The 13,381-nt window shown below is 54.0% G+C and overlaps 1 long non-coding RNA gene across 1 annotated transcript; it reads right to left on the bottom strand.

The window, feature by feature from the left end:
• Positions 1–11,775: 11,775 nt before the first annotated feature.
• On the bottom strand, positions 11,776–13,285 carry LOC144890742 (uncharacterized). The gene is made up of 2 exons (XR_013622509.1): positions 13,177–13,285; positions 11,776–12,461 (listed from the first exon to the last, which is right to left on the bottom strand). It is a non-coding gene; the product is annotated as an uncharacterized LOC144890742 (long non-coding RNA).
• Between the last annotated feature and the right edge of the window lie 96 nt (positions 13,286–13,381).

Here is a 13,381-nt window from a genome sequence, read left to right as displayed (position 1 = left end):
CTCACTCTCTTCAATCCCACTGCACCCTCCAGGTCTTTAAAACAGCTGTTCACCACCATCTCTTATCCTCCCCCATCCAAAACCTTGATCTTTTCTACCCCCGCTAATTTCGGTCCCCTTGTGTTTTATACCTCTCCCCCCCGCCCTCCCCCTCCCACGCCTCCTGCCCCCAAGCCCTCTCCATCCCACACTTCTCCCTGCTCTCAAATGTTGTGGTTGTGTGCTTCCCCTTCTCTCCCCATCTTGTCTTCCGCTCCCTCTTTTTGTGTGTTTTGTTTGTCTGGTTGATTTGTTTGTGAAATAAATGTTAGCTCTTTCACGAGCCTCGATTCAGTATACAAAAAAACAAACAAACAAAAAAAAAATCCATTTTTTAAATTAAATATTTTCGTTTAATGAATGATATCTGCCAAACCACATGCCCTATCGCAAATTCCAAAAGGACATTTTAGTAGACTGACATGCTGAACAGATCTGTTAAATTTCCCCTCGATTGGATCAAAAATGAGGGAGGAGCTCCGTTTTAAAGGTTCAAGCTTAAAAACGTCATAACTCTGAAACCATGTGACGCATGACGTCATGCTCGCTGACTTTTTTGTTCGTCATGGGTATGCGATTCTGCCTGCAAAGCTTGGCCTCGATCTGTTCAGCCGTTGCAGAGAAAAAGGGGTTTTCGTGTTTTCACGAAAAACAATATGGCGGCCGAACCACGTTACCTGTGACGTCATAATTACCATTAAAATATTCTACAGATCGAGTCCTTCCTACGGTGAAAATTTGATCTCAATCGGTCCTATTATTGCAGAGAAAATCTTTTTTAAAGGAAATTAAAACTTAAAATGGCACTGAGTTAAGGATCATCAGAATTATCAGAATTACCAAAGTTCAAAGTGCCATAACTTTGTCAAAAATGATCGAAACGTCGTGAAGTTCGAACTCGATCTGTAACTTATCATGAGGAAACCATGTGCCAAGTTTGAAATCATTAGCATTAAGAGTTTAGAAAAAAAAGTCCGGAAAACTGTTCTTTGCGTGATGGACTGACGGACTGATAGACGGAGGGACGGCGTGCAAACCTCTAGTCCCCACCGGTGTACACCGGTAGGGGACTAATAAGCGAAGTACCAACTTCTAATCTGGTGTGTGGGTGTATCTCGGCATAAGGAAGAACACTATTGAAAATTGGGTCGCCACGTCCAAATCCAAGATGGCCACCACCATATATGTCTGAACCTTGTGCGCGGAATATTTTGAAAAATGAACTAACTACTAACTTCTAATCTGGTGTGTGGGTGTGTCTCCAACGCACTCGCAAATATTATCGACTTGTAGCGGTTCCCGCTGAATGTACACAATCGCCTTGCACCTGCCAGGACGCGGCCAGGGCGCGATCACCATGCCGGGCTCGTCCGGACGGGCCCAGACGCGCCTCTCCTGGGCATGCCCGGACTCGCTGTTCCCGGGCACGCCCGAACCTCCCGGGCACGCCCGGTCTCGTCTTTCCCGGGCCGCGTCCAGGACGCCCGGGCATGTCCAGACTCGCCTTTCCAGGACTCGCCCTTGACACCCGGGCATGCCCGGTCTCGGTTTTCCCGGGCAAACGCCCCGGCATAAATGTGTATATATATTGCTGCCCGATAAACGGGCTTGTCAGAATACCTGAGCTGTTTTGTTTCAATAAAGCAACTCGGACGAATTCCGTCTTTGGTCGCGTCAATTCTTTCGACTCGCGTTGGAGCGCAGCTCCTTCACTGGTGACCTACCGACATGGACATGGCAGTGACTCTTAAACTGCCTACCTTCTGGGAGGCCCACGCGGCTGTTTGGTTCGCCCAGGCGGACTCCCAGTTCGCCCTGCAAGGCATCACCGCGGACGACACCCGCTTCCACCACGTCGTGGCAGCGCTCGGTTCCGCCACCGCGGTCCGCGCCCTGAGCCTCCTCGAGCACCCGCCGGCTGCCGACAAGTATGATGCGCTGAAGACGCTCCTCCTCGACGCTTTCGCCCTCTCACCGGCGGCACGCGCACGGCGCCTGCTCGCCCTGCCCGAGCTCGGCGACACGCGCCCGTCTGAGCGCATGGACTATATGCTCTCGTTGCTCGGTGAGCACTCTCCGGATTTTCTGTTCCACGAGCTGTTCCTTCGCCAGCTGCCTCACCCGGTACGCCTCGCCCTGGCTGGCACGTCGATCACCGATCCCCGCGCCCTCGCCAGGGAAGCCGATAAGATCTCCTCGGCGGGCCAACACATCGGCGCGGCTACCTGGAGCCTGCCGCCGTCCGAGGCGACGCCCACGATGCCCGAGCGCCCTGCGCGGTTGGAGGCCGAACTGCCGGTGCAACTGGCGGCCTCCACGCCGCGCCGACCGCTTCCGACACGACGGCCAGGGCCTCCACCTGACCAGGCGTGGTGTTATTACCACGCCAGGTTCGGACACAAGGCTCGGACGTGCCGACCCCCGTGCACTTTCGGCAAGTCGGGAAACGGCCGGGCCGGCGTTCATTCCCAGCCATGAGCGCCGGCCACTCGGGCAATTTGCTTTTTATTCGGGACAAAGCGTCAGGGCGGCGTTTCCTTTGTGACACTGGCGCCCAACTGAGCGTCATACCCGCCTCCGAGCAGGACAGGCGGGATGCCGTTTGCGGCCCCTCTTTGGTCGCTGCTAATGGCTCGGCCATAAGCACTTTCGGCCCGCGCGACGTCATCCTCTGCTTCGGCAGCCAGCGCTTTCAGTGGACCTTTGTGACCGCCAGCGTCCCCATGGCTTTGCTGGGCGCCGACTTCCTCTGCGCGCACGGGCTGCTGGTCGACGTCAAACGTCGTCGCCTTGTCAACGCCGAGACCTTCAGCTCCCTGGCGTGCACGATGAGCAGCTCCGCGCCGACCAAACTGGCGTGCGCCTCCCGACGGCGAACGAGTTCGCTCGCCTGCTCGCGGAATTCCCGGCCCTCACGCGGCCGACGTTTTCGGCCGTCGCAGTGCGGCATGGGATCGAGCACCACATACCCACTACGGGCCCACCAGTCTACGCTAGGGCCCGCCGCCTCGACCCGGCCAAGCTCGCCGTGGCAAAGGCCGAGTTCGAGGCGTTGGAGCACCTCGGCATCGTGCGGCGCTCCAATAGCGAGTGGGCCTCACCACTGCACATCGTGCCAAAGCCGGGGGGCGGATGGCGCCCGTGTGGCGACTACCGCCGCTACCACCCCCGACAGGTACCCGATCCCGCACATCCAGGACTTTTCCGCCCGTTTGGCGGGACGGGTCATATTTTCCAAAATTGACCTGATACGGGGATACCACCAGGTACCTGTCCGGGCGGCCGACGTCCCGAAGATGGCCGTCATCACGCCGTTCGGCCTGTTCGAATTTTTGAGGATGCCGTTTGGCCTCAAGAACGCGGCCTCGGCGTTCCAGCGCTTAATGGACGGCGTGCTGCGCAACCTGCCATTTCTTTTCGTCTATCTGGACGACATCCTCGTCGCCAGCACGTCCCGCGCCGAGCACCTCCTCCACCTCCGAACACTGTTCGGTCGCCTCAGCGAGCACGGCTTAATTGTCAACCCGGCCAAATGCCACTTCGGCACGACGACCGTTGACCTTTTGGGCCACCGCATCACCAAGACCGGGGCCGTGCCGCTGCCGACCAAGGTCGAGGCCATCACCACGTTCCCGCGTCCCCGTTCCATCAAGGCCCTACAAGAGTTCCTCGGCATGGTGAATTTTTATCACCGATTCGTGCCCCGCGCTGCTCAGCTCATGCGACCCCTTTACGAGGCCCTCCGGGGCAAGCCGGCCAAGCATGACATCGTTTGGTCCGCGGCCATGGACGCGGCCTTCGCGAGCGCAAAACGGGCCCTCGCCGACGCAACGCTGCTGGCTCACCCGGTGCTCAACGCGCCCATCGCCCTCACTATGGACGCCTCCAACTACGCGGTGGGCGCCGTCCATGAACAATGGGTGGACGGGGTTTGGCAGCCACTCGCTTTTTTCAGCCGGCAGCTCCGGCCGAACGAGTTAAAATACAGCACGTTCGACCGCGAGCTGCTTGGTCTATTCCTGGCCGTTCGCCATTTCCGACACCTCCTGGAGGGCCGCCCGTTCACGGCTTTCGTCGACCACAAGCCGTTGGTCTACGCAATGGCCAAAGTCACGGAGCCGTGGTCGGCCTGCCAGCATCGCCACCTCTCCGCCGTGTCGGAATTCACCACGGACATCCGGCACGTCGCCGGCAAAGACAACGCCGTGGCCGACTGTCTTTCTCGGGCCAGCGCGAACGCGGTCCACCTCGGCGTGGACTTCGCGCTCATGGCGGCCGACCAGACCACCGACATCTCGGTGCAGGCCCTCCGGGCGGCGGACACGGGCCTCCGCCTGGCCGACATCCCCTTCGCGGGCACCGTCCTGCTCTGCGACGTCTCCCAGGGCCAGCCTCGCCCCATCGTGCCCGTTTCCTGGCAGCGCCGCATCTTCGCCTCCATCCACGGCCTTTCTCACCCGGGCCGGAAAGCTTCTCAGAAGCTGGTGTCGGCGCGTTTCGTCTGGCACGGCCTTCGACGGAACGTCCGCGACTGGGCCAATGCCTGCACGGCCTGCCAGCGGGCCAAGGTCCACCGCCACACCCAGGCCCCGCTAGCACCTTTCACCGTGCCTGCACGGCGTTTCAACCACGTCCACGTGGACCTGGTGGGTCCCCTGCCTCCATCGCGGGGGTTCACCCACCTGCTCACCATGGTGGACAGGACCACCAGGTGGCCGGAGGCCGTGCCCCTCACCTCCACCACCACCGCCGACGTGGCACAGGCGTTCATCGCCACCTGGGTCGCGCGCTTCGGCGCACCGGCGGACATCTCGTCCGACCGCGGCCCACAGTTCACGTCCGAACTTTGGGGCGCGGTCGCCCGCTCGTTGGGGGTCACGTTGCACTGCACCACGGCCTACCACCCCCAAGCCAACGGGTTGTGCGAGCGGTTTCACCGCTCCATGAAGGCCGCACTCATGGCCGGCCTTCAGGACGACGGTTGGACCGACCGGCTGCCGTGGGTCCTTTTGGGCCTCTGCACGGCCCCCAAGGAGGACCTCCGGGCGTCCGCCGCAGTGCTCGTCTACGGCCAGCCGCTCCGCGTCCCGGGCGAGTTCGTGCCCGACGCTACCAGTCCCTGGTCCGCCGCACACCAGCGCTCGGACCTCCAGGAGGCCGCCCGACGATTTGCCCCCGTGCCAACGTCCCGCCATGGTGGCCCCCAGTCCTACGTCCCCCCGGCGCTTCGCACAGCGGAGTACGTCTTTGTGCGTCATGACGCGCACCGGGGGCCACTCCGGCCACCGTACGACGGGCCCTTCCGGGTCCTGTGACAGGGCGACAAGTCCGTCGTCGTCGACGTCGGCGGCCGGTCGGACCGGATCTCTGTGGACCGCCTCAAACCGGCGCACGTGGACGTCGACCGACCACCACGGTTGGCCCTTCCTCCGTGGCGAGGCCGCCCCCCGTCTACAGTTCCCCCCGCTCGACCACCCACCACCGGATCGGACCCCCCCCCCCCACGACCCTCCAGGGGTCGCTTCGGCCGGGTCATCCGGACCCCCCTTAAATTGACCCTGCCGGTGCAGGTCGATTCTGGAGGGGCGTGTGTAGCGGTTCCCGCTGAATGTACACAATCGCCTTGCACCTGCCAGGACACGGCCAGGGCGCGATCGCCATGCCGGGCTCGTCCGGACGGGCCCAGACGCACCTCTCCTGGGCATGCCCGGACTCGCTGTTCCCGGGCACGCCCGAACCTCCCGGGCACGCCCGGTCTCGTCTTTCCCGGGCATGCCCGCTCTCACCTTTCCAGGGCTTTGCCCAGAGCGCCCGGGCACGCCCAGCCTCGACTTTTTTTTTTTTTTTTTTGTATACAAGATCGAGGCTCGTGAAAGAAATAACATTAATCACACAAAAAGACAAACCGACACACAAAACACAAAAAACAAGGGGAGCGGCAGACAAGATGGGGAGAGAGGGGGAAGGACACAAAAGAGAGGGGGAAGAGGGGGAAGGACACAAACACAACATTTGAGAGCAGGGACATCGGGAGGACTTGGGGGGAGGTGGGAGAGGATTAAAACATATGAACACTGCAAGGACTCTGGGGTGAATTACCGGGGGTAGAAAAGATCAAGGTTTTCGATGGGGGAAGATAAGAGATGGTGGTGAACAGCTGTTTTAAAGACCTGGAGGGAGGAGTGGGATTGAAGCGAGTGGGGGAGTTTGTTCCAGAGGCGGGAGAAAAGGGGAATGAAAGAGTGAAGGTGAGCAGAGAGCCTAGACTTTGGCAGTTTAACCATAAGAGGGTTGCAGGCAGATCTTGTGCGACCTGAAGGAATATTGGGGGGACAGAGCACAGAGAGAGCTGGGGGAGCAAGGCCGGAGAGGAGTCGGTATAAGACAGAAAGACCACCAACCTGCCTGCGGTGAGAGAGTGAAAGGCCCTCGGCGTTGACTACATCGCAGGAGATTCCAATGATTCTGAAAGCTTTGGCCTCAACAGCGTGAAGCCGAGCAAGGTGTGAGGCAGGAGCACCAGCCCAGAGGGGGGAACAGTATTCCATTGAGCTGCGGATGAAAGCCTTGTATGTGGTGAGGAGCTCAGGTGGAGTTCAGGTGGCTCAGGTGGGAGATCTCGCGAGATCTTGGAGACGGCGGCAGGGATTTTCGAAGCTCCACACGGTCTCCACGTTTTTCGAAGTTAAGTCTGTTCACAAGTGTATTTTGTCGAAACTGTATTTATCTTTCGGTGTGTGAAGTTATTGTGTGCAACTTTGGTTGTTTCTCGGTGTCTATCTTTCATAAATTGATCGTCTGTTTGCCGTGTCGCGAGCAAGGCCTTTGCCGCGTCGCGAACGATTTGAAATCGAAGTTAAGTGATTGTTCCCATTTGTATTTTCGTTAAAACTGTATTTATTTATGGTGTTGTACGCATATTGTGTCCCGACGAAGATTTTTCGGTGCAAATCTTTCATACCTGTATTGAAAATCGTGTTAATTCGTGTCGTGTCTTGAGGCCTTGTACAGTGTGCACTGTACAACCTTGAGGCTTTGTTTTTCTCAGCGGTCCGTCGTTTGTGATCCAATAACTTTCGTTCTCTGTATTCCCAGTCTTTTCACCCATAGCCAGTTCCTTGTGTAAATCTCAACTCAAAAAAACAAAAAAAAAAACAAAAAAAAAAAACATTTCCTTCTCTGTTCTCATTCGTTTATTCATTCTTATTCGTTCGTTCGTTCTTCGACCACGTGTTTCTCCCCCATTTCCCCAGATAGTTTTCACTCATTAACCTTCAATGTTTACACTTTCCCCTCAAGTTATGTATTCCGTCATATTTTATAACACCTTTTTCTTCTTCTTCTTTAAAAGGCTGCTTTCGACTTGCTCACCAAATCAATTCATCCCAAAAAAAATATCCATCTCCTATAGTGCCTTTTTTCTACATTCCCTAAACTCTCCTGCACTCCATCCTCCATCCAGCGTCCTTAAACGTATTTTTAACTCGAAGGTCACAAGAAACTCATTTTGCAATAAATGTTCGTTTCCCATAAATCGTACACTTTCAAAAATCCAATCTCACCCCTCCCCTCCAAATCTTCCCCATAACCCCTCCCCTCCAAATCTTCCCCATCACCCCTCCCCTCCAAATCTTCCCCATCACCCATCCCTTTCAAATCTCCCCCCTTGCCCCCTCCCTCCTAAACTACCCCCTCACCCCTCCCCGCCAAGACACCCCCTCGCCCCTCCCCTCCTAGACTCCTGCCTCACCCCTCCCCTCCAAATCTCCCCCATATCCCATCCCTTTCAAATCCCTCCCCTTGTCCCTTCCCTCCCAAACTCCCCCCTCACCCCTCCCCTTCAAATCTCCCCACCCTCATTGCTTCTCAATTTCCCCCCTCTCACTCCCCCTCCTCAAAGCGTCCTCCCCGCTTCTTCCCCCTTCAAACTCTCACCTCCATCTCCCCCAACCTTCTGCCTCGCTCTTCCCCCTCCTCAAATAACACCTCATTGTGGCTCACCCAATCACCATCAAACCTTTTGTCCGCCCCATCCTTCCCTTTCTCCGAGCTATTCTGAAATCTCTGACACACCTTCAACAGCTCTCCCTACCTCTTCCACCTCTTCCACATCTTACCCCTACCCCTCCTCCCCCCTGTTCTGTATCTGATGCTCCCCCTTCCTCTTCATTAACGGTATGGACCTCAAACATCCGGGGCCTTCGTTCAAACTTAACTGATCTCTCCATACAGGTTGCTTCTGTCAAACCAGACGTGATCTGCTTAACAGAAACTTTCCTCCTTTATGATGTCTCTGATTCCATAGTATCTCTCCCGGGCTACTCCCTCCTCCGGTATGATAGACCTGAGCCTCGTCCTGGAGGCGGGGTTGCTATCTTTATCAAAAACTCTCTTCCTCACTCGCCCTGCACTGCACTCTCTCCACCTCACCCCCAGGAATACCTCTGGCTACGGCTTCCCCTTCGCTCCCACCTCTTGTTCATATGTGTGTTGTACCGTCCACCAAACAGTGATGACTCCATCTACATCTCGCTGTCTGATGATATGGACCAACTTCTATCTACTCATCCCAACTCTCTCTTCCTCATATGTGGTGATTTCAACTGTCATCATGCCAGTTGGCTGGGTGTGGGTACCTCTCTCACCAGCCATGGCTCCTCAGCAAAGGACTTCTGCGACTCACTGGGACTGACACAATCTGTCAATTTCCCGACCCGGATCTCAGTCAACGGAGCATCTTCTCTTCTGGACTTGGTTATGACTAACTTCCCTGAAAATGTCTACTGCTCTTATTCTGCTCCAATCGGCTCTTCTGATCATGTGCTTGTTAAAGTGGGCATCTCTCTGACCATTCTCAGAGAGCCTCCTCAGCGTCGACGAGTCTGGCATTTCACTCAGGCCAACTGGCACGGTCTTCAAGCAGCCATCATTCATCTGGACTGGTCTCCCATCTCTACCGCCTCTGACATCAACTAATCCTGGGAATTCTTCCAAAGTAAATTGCTCTCTCTCATGCACAGATTTATCCCATCTCATCTTCAGTTGTCATACCCTTCCTCCCGTCCATGGTACACGGAATCTTGTGGTGAGGCTATTGCCCAGAAACAACTTGCTTTCGTCTCCTGGAAAGCAAATCCAACGGAAGGAAATCTCATTTCCTTTCACAAAGCCCAAAACAAGTGTGTGTCCACCCTCAGGAGAGCCAGGAAGCAATATCTCTCCGTTCTCAGGACCGAACTCTCTTATCTGTCTCCCTCTTCCAAATCCTGGTGGCATCTGGTCAAATCTGTTTCTGGTGTTTGTTCCCCCTCCATCCCCTCCCTTACCTCAAACGGCTACACAGCTGACTTCGCACGTGAAAAAGCTGAATGCCTCAACTCTGTGTTTGCCTCTACATCTTGTGTCCCAAACCCATCCCTCTCTGTACCCACCGTACCCAGTCGTACCCAGTTGCTGCTGGACTCTGCGTCCTTTCCTCCTGACAATGTGGAAAAGTTTCTGTCAACCCTCGACTCTGATTCTTCAACTGGACCTGACGGCATCAGCCCACGGGTCCTAAAATCCTATTCTTCCGCTCTTTAACTCCCTCTCTCTGTTCTCTTCACCCTCTCTTTTGCTCAAGGTCATCTTCCATCTGCTTGGAAATCTGCCAACATCACCGCTTTGCACAAAAAAGGTGCAAAAACAGATCCCAGCAACTACAGACCAATCAGCCTTCTCCCAATTATCAGCAAAGTCATGGAATCCATCATTGCTTCAGATTTGAAATCTTTCCTCTTCTCCAATGGCTTGATCTCTGATCATCAATTTGGTTTCAGACCTGGAAACTCCACTCTGGACATGCTGCTTCTGCTTTCTCAACAATGGATGGAGGTCCTCAATGCCAAACAGGAAATTAGAGCAGTCTCCCTTGACATATCACGTACCTTCGATACGGTCTGGCACCCCGCTCTGCTCACCAAACTCTCCTCTTTTGGTATCCATGGAAATCTCCACGCATGGCTGGCGGACTTCCTCTCTAGTCGTAGTCAACGTGTGGCCCTGAATGGGTTTCTCTCATCTCCTCTTCCTGTTCAGGCTGGAGTTCCCCAAGGCAGTGTTCTGGGCCCTGTGCTTTTTCTGGTCTTCATCAATGATCTCTCTGACTCTCTTGAAAATCCTCTCTATCTCTTTGTTGATGACTCTACTCTCTGTCGCTCCATTCTTCATCCCTCAGATCAGCAGTCTGCAGCCTCCTCACTCTCTGCAGACCTGGACAAAATCACAGACTGGGCAAACAAGTGGAACATGTCTTTCAATCCTGACAAATCTCACACTCTTACGATGTCTCTCCGAAAAGACCGACTGGACAACCCTCCCATCCACTTTCTGAATAATCCTCTCCAAGAAGTTCTGTCACTCAAGCTTTTGGGTCTCACTATCTGCCATGATCTTTCCTGGGAAAACCACATTTCAAATCTGGCCTCCAAAGCCAGTCGCCGACTGGGCATCCTCCGTCGTGCGAAGTCCTTCCTTGGTACACCTGAGCTCCTCCCCACTTACAAGGCTTTCATCCGCAGCTCAATGGAATACTGCTCTCCCCTCTGGGCTGGTGCTCCTGCCTCACACCTAGCTCGTCTTCACGCTGTTGAAACCAAAGCATTCAGAATCATTGGAATCTCCCGCAATGAAGCTAACTCCAAGGGCCTCTCACTCACTCACCGCAGGCAGGTTGGTGGTCTTTCCGTCTTCTACCGACTCCTCTCTGGCCTTGCCCCCCCAGCTCTCTCTGGGCTCTGTCCCACAAATATTCCTACAGGTCGCACAAGATCTGCCTGCAACCCTCTTATGGTTAAACTGCCAAAATCAAGACTCTCTGCTCACCTTCACTCCTGTTTTCTCTTTTCTCCTGCCTCTGGAACAAACTCCCTCACTCTCTTCAATCCCACTCCACCCTCCAGGTCTTTAAAACAGGTGTTCAACACCATCTCTTATCTTCCCCCATCCAAAATCTTGATCTTTTCTACCCCTGCTAATTTCACCCCAATTCCACTTTTTTGAAATACCAACTTCTGTCCTGGAAGTCCTTGGTGTTCTTATGTTTTATACTTCTCCCTCCCCCCCCCCCACCCTTCCCACGCCTCCTCCCCCTAAGCCCTCTCCTTTCCACACATCTCCCTGCTCTCAAATGTTGTGTTTGTGTGCTTCCCCTTCTCTCCCCATCTTGTCTTCCGCTCCCTCTTTTTATATACTTTGTTTGTCTGGTTGATTTGTTTGTGAAGTAAATGTTAGCTCTTTCATGAGCCTCGATTCAGTATCCAAAAAAAAAATCAAAAAAATCAAAAAAAAAAAAATCAAAAAAAAAAATCGCCCCTCCCATCCATCACATTCCCCAATCCCCCCTCCCATCCATCACATTCCTTAGTTCCCCCCTCCCATCCATCAAATTCCCCAATCGCCTCTCCCACCCATCACATTCCCCAATGCCACCCAACACCAATCCCCAAACTCCCTGCCTCCACCCCCCTCTTCATAAACCCGACAAAACTTGCACCTCTCCATACCTGCCAACCTTTTTGAAAGAAAAGCGGTAGGCTGGCGTGCGACACAGTCCCTAGGGGGGTCCGGGGGCATGTCCCCCGGAAAATTTTCAAAAAAATGAAGCAAAATGGTGCAATCTCCTGCATTTTGAGACCACAGTTAGCTGAAATATATCAACATATTTTTAGAGTGAAAAAGAGAAAACTTAACTTGGTCGATCTACTCACCAATCTTTATTTTTCTAAGACATCATGATCATCAGTCACGTTTCCATAAATTACTCACTGTCCAAGCTCTACATGTATGTGCCCATACATGTACACAAGAGTTTACATAAACTCACTGATACATCTTTATGAATGAAATGACTGGCCACTCTGATTTCATAACATATTTACAGTTTTCAGGTTTGAACAGTTAAGATGCACATTCAGCTATTCAGAGCCTGGTAGGTGGCAGATTTGGCCTACTTAAGAAGGTCGGTATCCGGCTTCCACGAGAAGCAGCTGACTCCATCCGGCTTGAAGATGTTCATCTTCCCTGCCAGCAAACCACATGCAGAGTGTTTCTGACGCCATGGCCCCCCCAAGTCGTTGTGTCCCCCATGACTGATGGAGAAGTCTGATCGACACATATCACAGAAGGCATGTCCGTCTCCCTTACGCGAAGCCTTGATGCACTTGAACTCTGTTGTCCAACTTGGCTTAAACTTGTTGACCCAGCGTGGGGGTGGTTTTTTCTTTTCTGGTGTTTGCATTGTTGTCGTGCACTGAAGCCATGAGTACTCTGTTAACTGCAGTCTTTGACCATGAATGGAAAATGGCGCGTTGTCTTGAAATGAATGCCCGCTGTTTCCCGTCGTCCCATTGGTCATGCTTAGTTCTGGAAGCAATAACCAATCGCTGACGAGATAAGAAATCAAGGTCAGGCACGAGTTTTGTAGAATGTAGAAGCAGCCGCGTGTAATACGATCTTGGCAGTGAGAAACGAACGCAAAACTGAAAAAACACAACTATTAATTTTTTTCCAATAACAATTTCCAAATGCGCTATGTCTGACTAATAAAATCGGTATGCGTTGGGAGCTTTAGAAAATCGGTAGGCTACCGCGCGAATCGGTAGGGTTGGTAGGTGCGCCTCTCGTCCCTCACAGTACCTTTACTTTTTAATAGCCCAACACGAATTGAACACCATCCCCACCACTTGTCTCGTCACCCACTCACCCCCTTTATCTCTTCCTTCACCATCCCCACTTCACAGCTATCGTACACCCTCCCTTTCCCGCCTGTCTCCTCAGTCCTCCCCCTCGCGCCTGTCTCCTCCCCCTCCCGCCTGTCTCCTCCCCCTCCCTTTCACACGAACCTCCATCCCATTGCACCTCTCGACCACAAACACAAATCCTTACTATTTCACGTGCTCGAGTCAAACAGATTCCACAACCATCGTAACCGCACGGATTTCACCTCGTCCCGTACGAAAGATGCCCGTCTGTGGAAACATTTAACGCCTCAAGGCCGCAGCTCCCACAGCCGGGGTCTTAAGGGCCTGTCCAGACAGAGTCCGATAAATAAATAATAAAAATACCACAGAGATAAAAATTCCCACAACTCAAACAAACCAAAAACGAAGATGTTTTTCTTCAAAATGCGAGTGGTTCAGCTCCGCGGTGATAATCGCCTCGGAAGTGTTGCAGCTTAGCAGGCGCATCGTGGACAGCTCAACACGGCGGAGGAAAGGGTCCTAAACGGGACCGGAAGAGGTCATGCGCCGTCAGGATCCCGGAAGGGAAAAGGCCGCTGAGTGCGTTGAAGACATCGTCATAT

The sequence above is a fragment of the Myxine glutinosa genome, chromosome 2 (assembly GCF_964187855.1).
Source record: "Myxine glutinosa chromosome 2, kmMyxGlut1.1, whole genome shotgun sequence".
Classification (NCBI taxonomy): Eukaryota; Metazoa; Chordata; class Myxini; order Myxiniformes; family Myxinidae; genus Myxine; species Myxine glutinosa.
The sequence above is the reverse complement of the archived record's forward strand: the minus strand, read 5'-3'. Positions and strand labels throughout refer to the sequence as shown.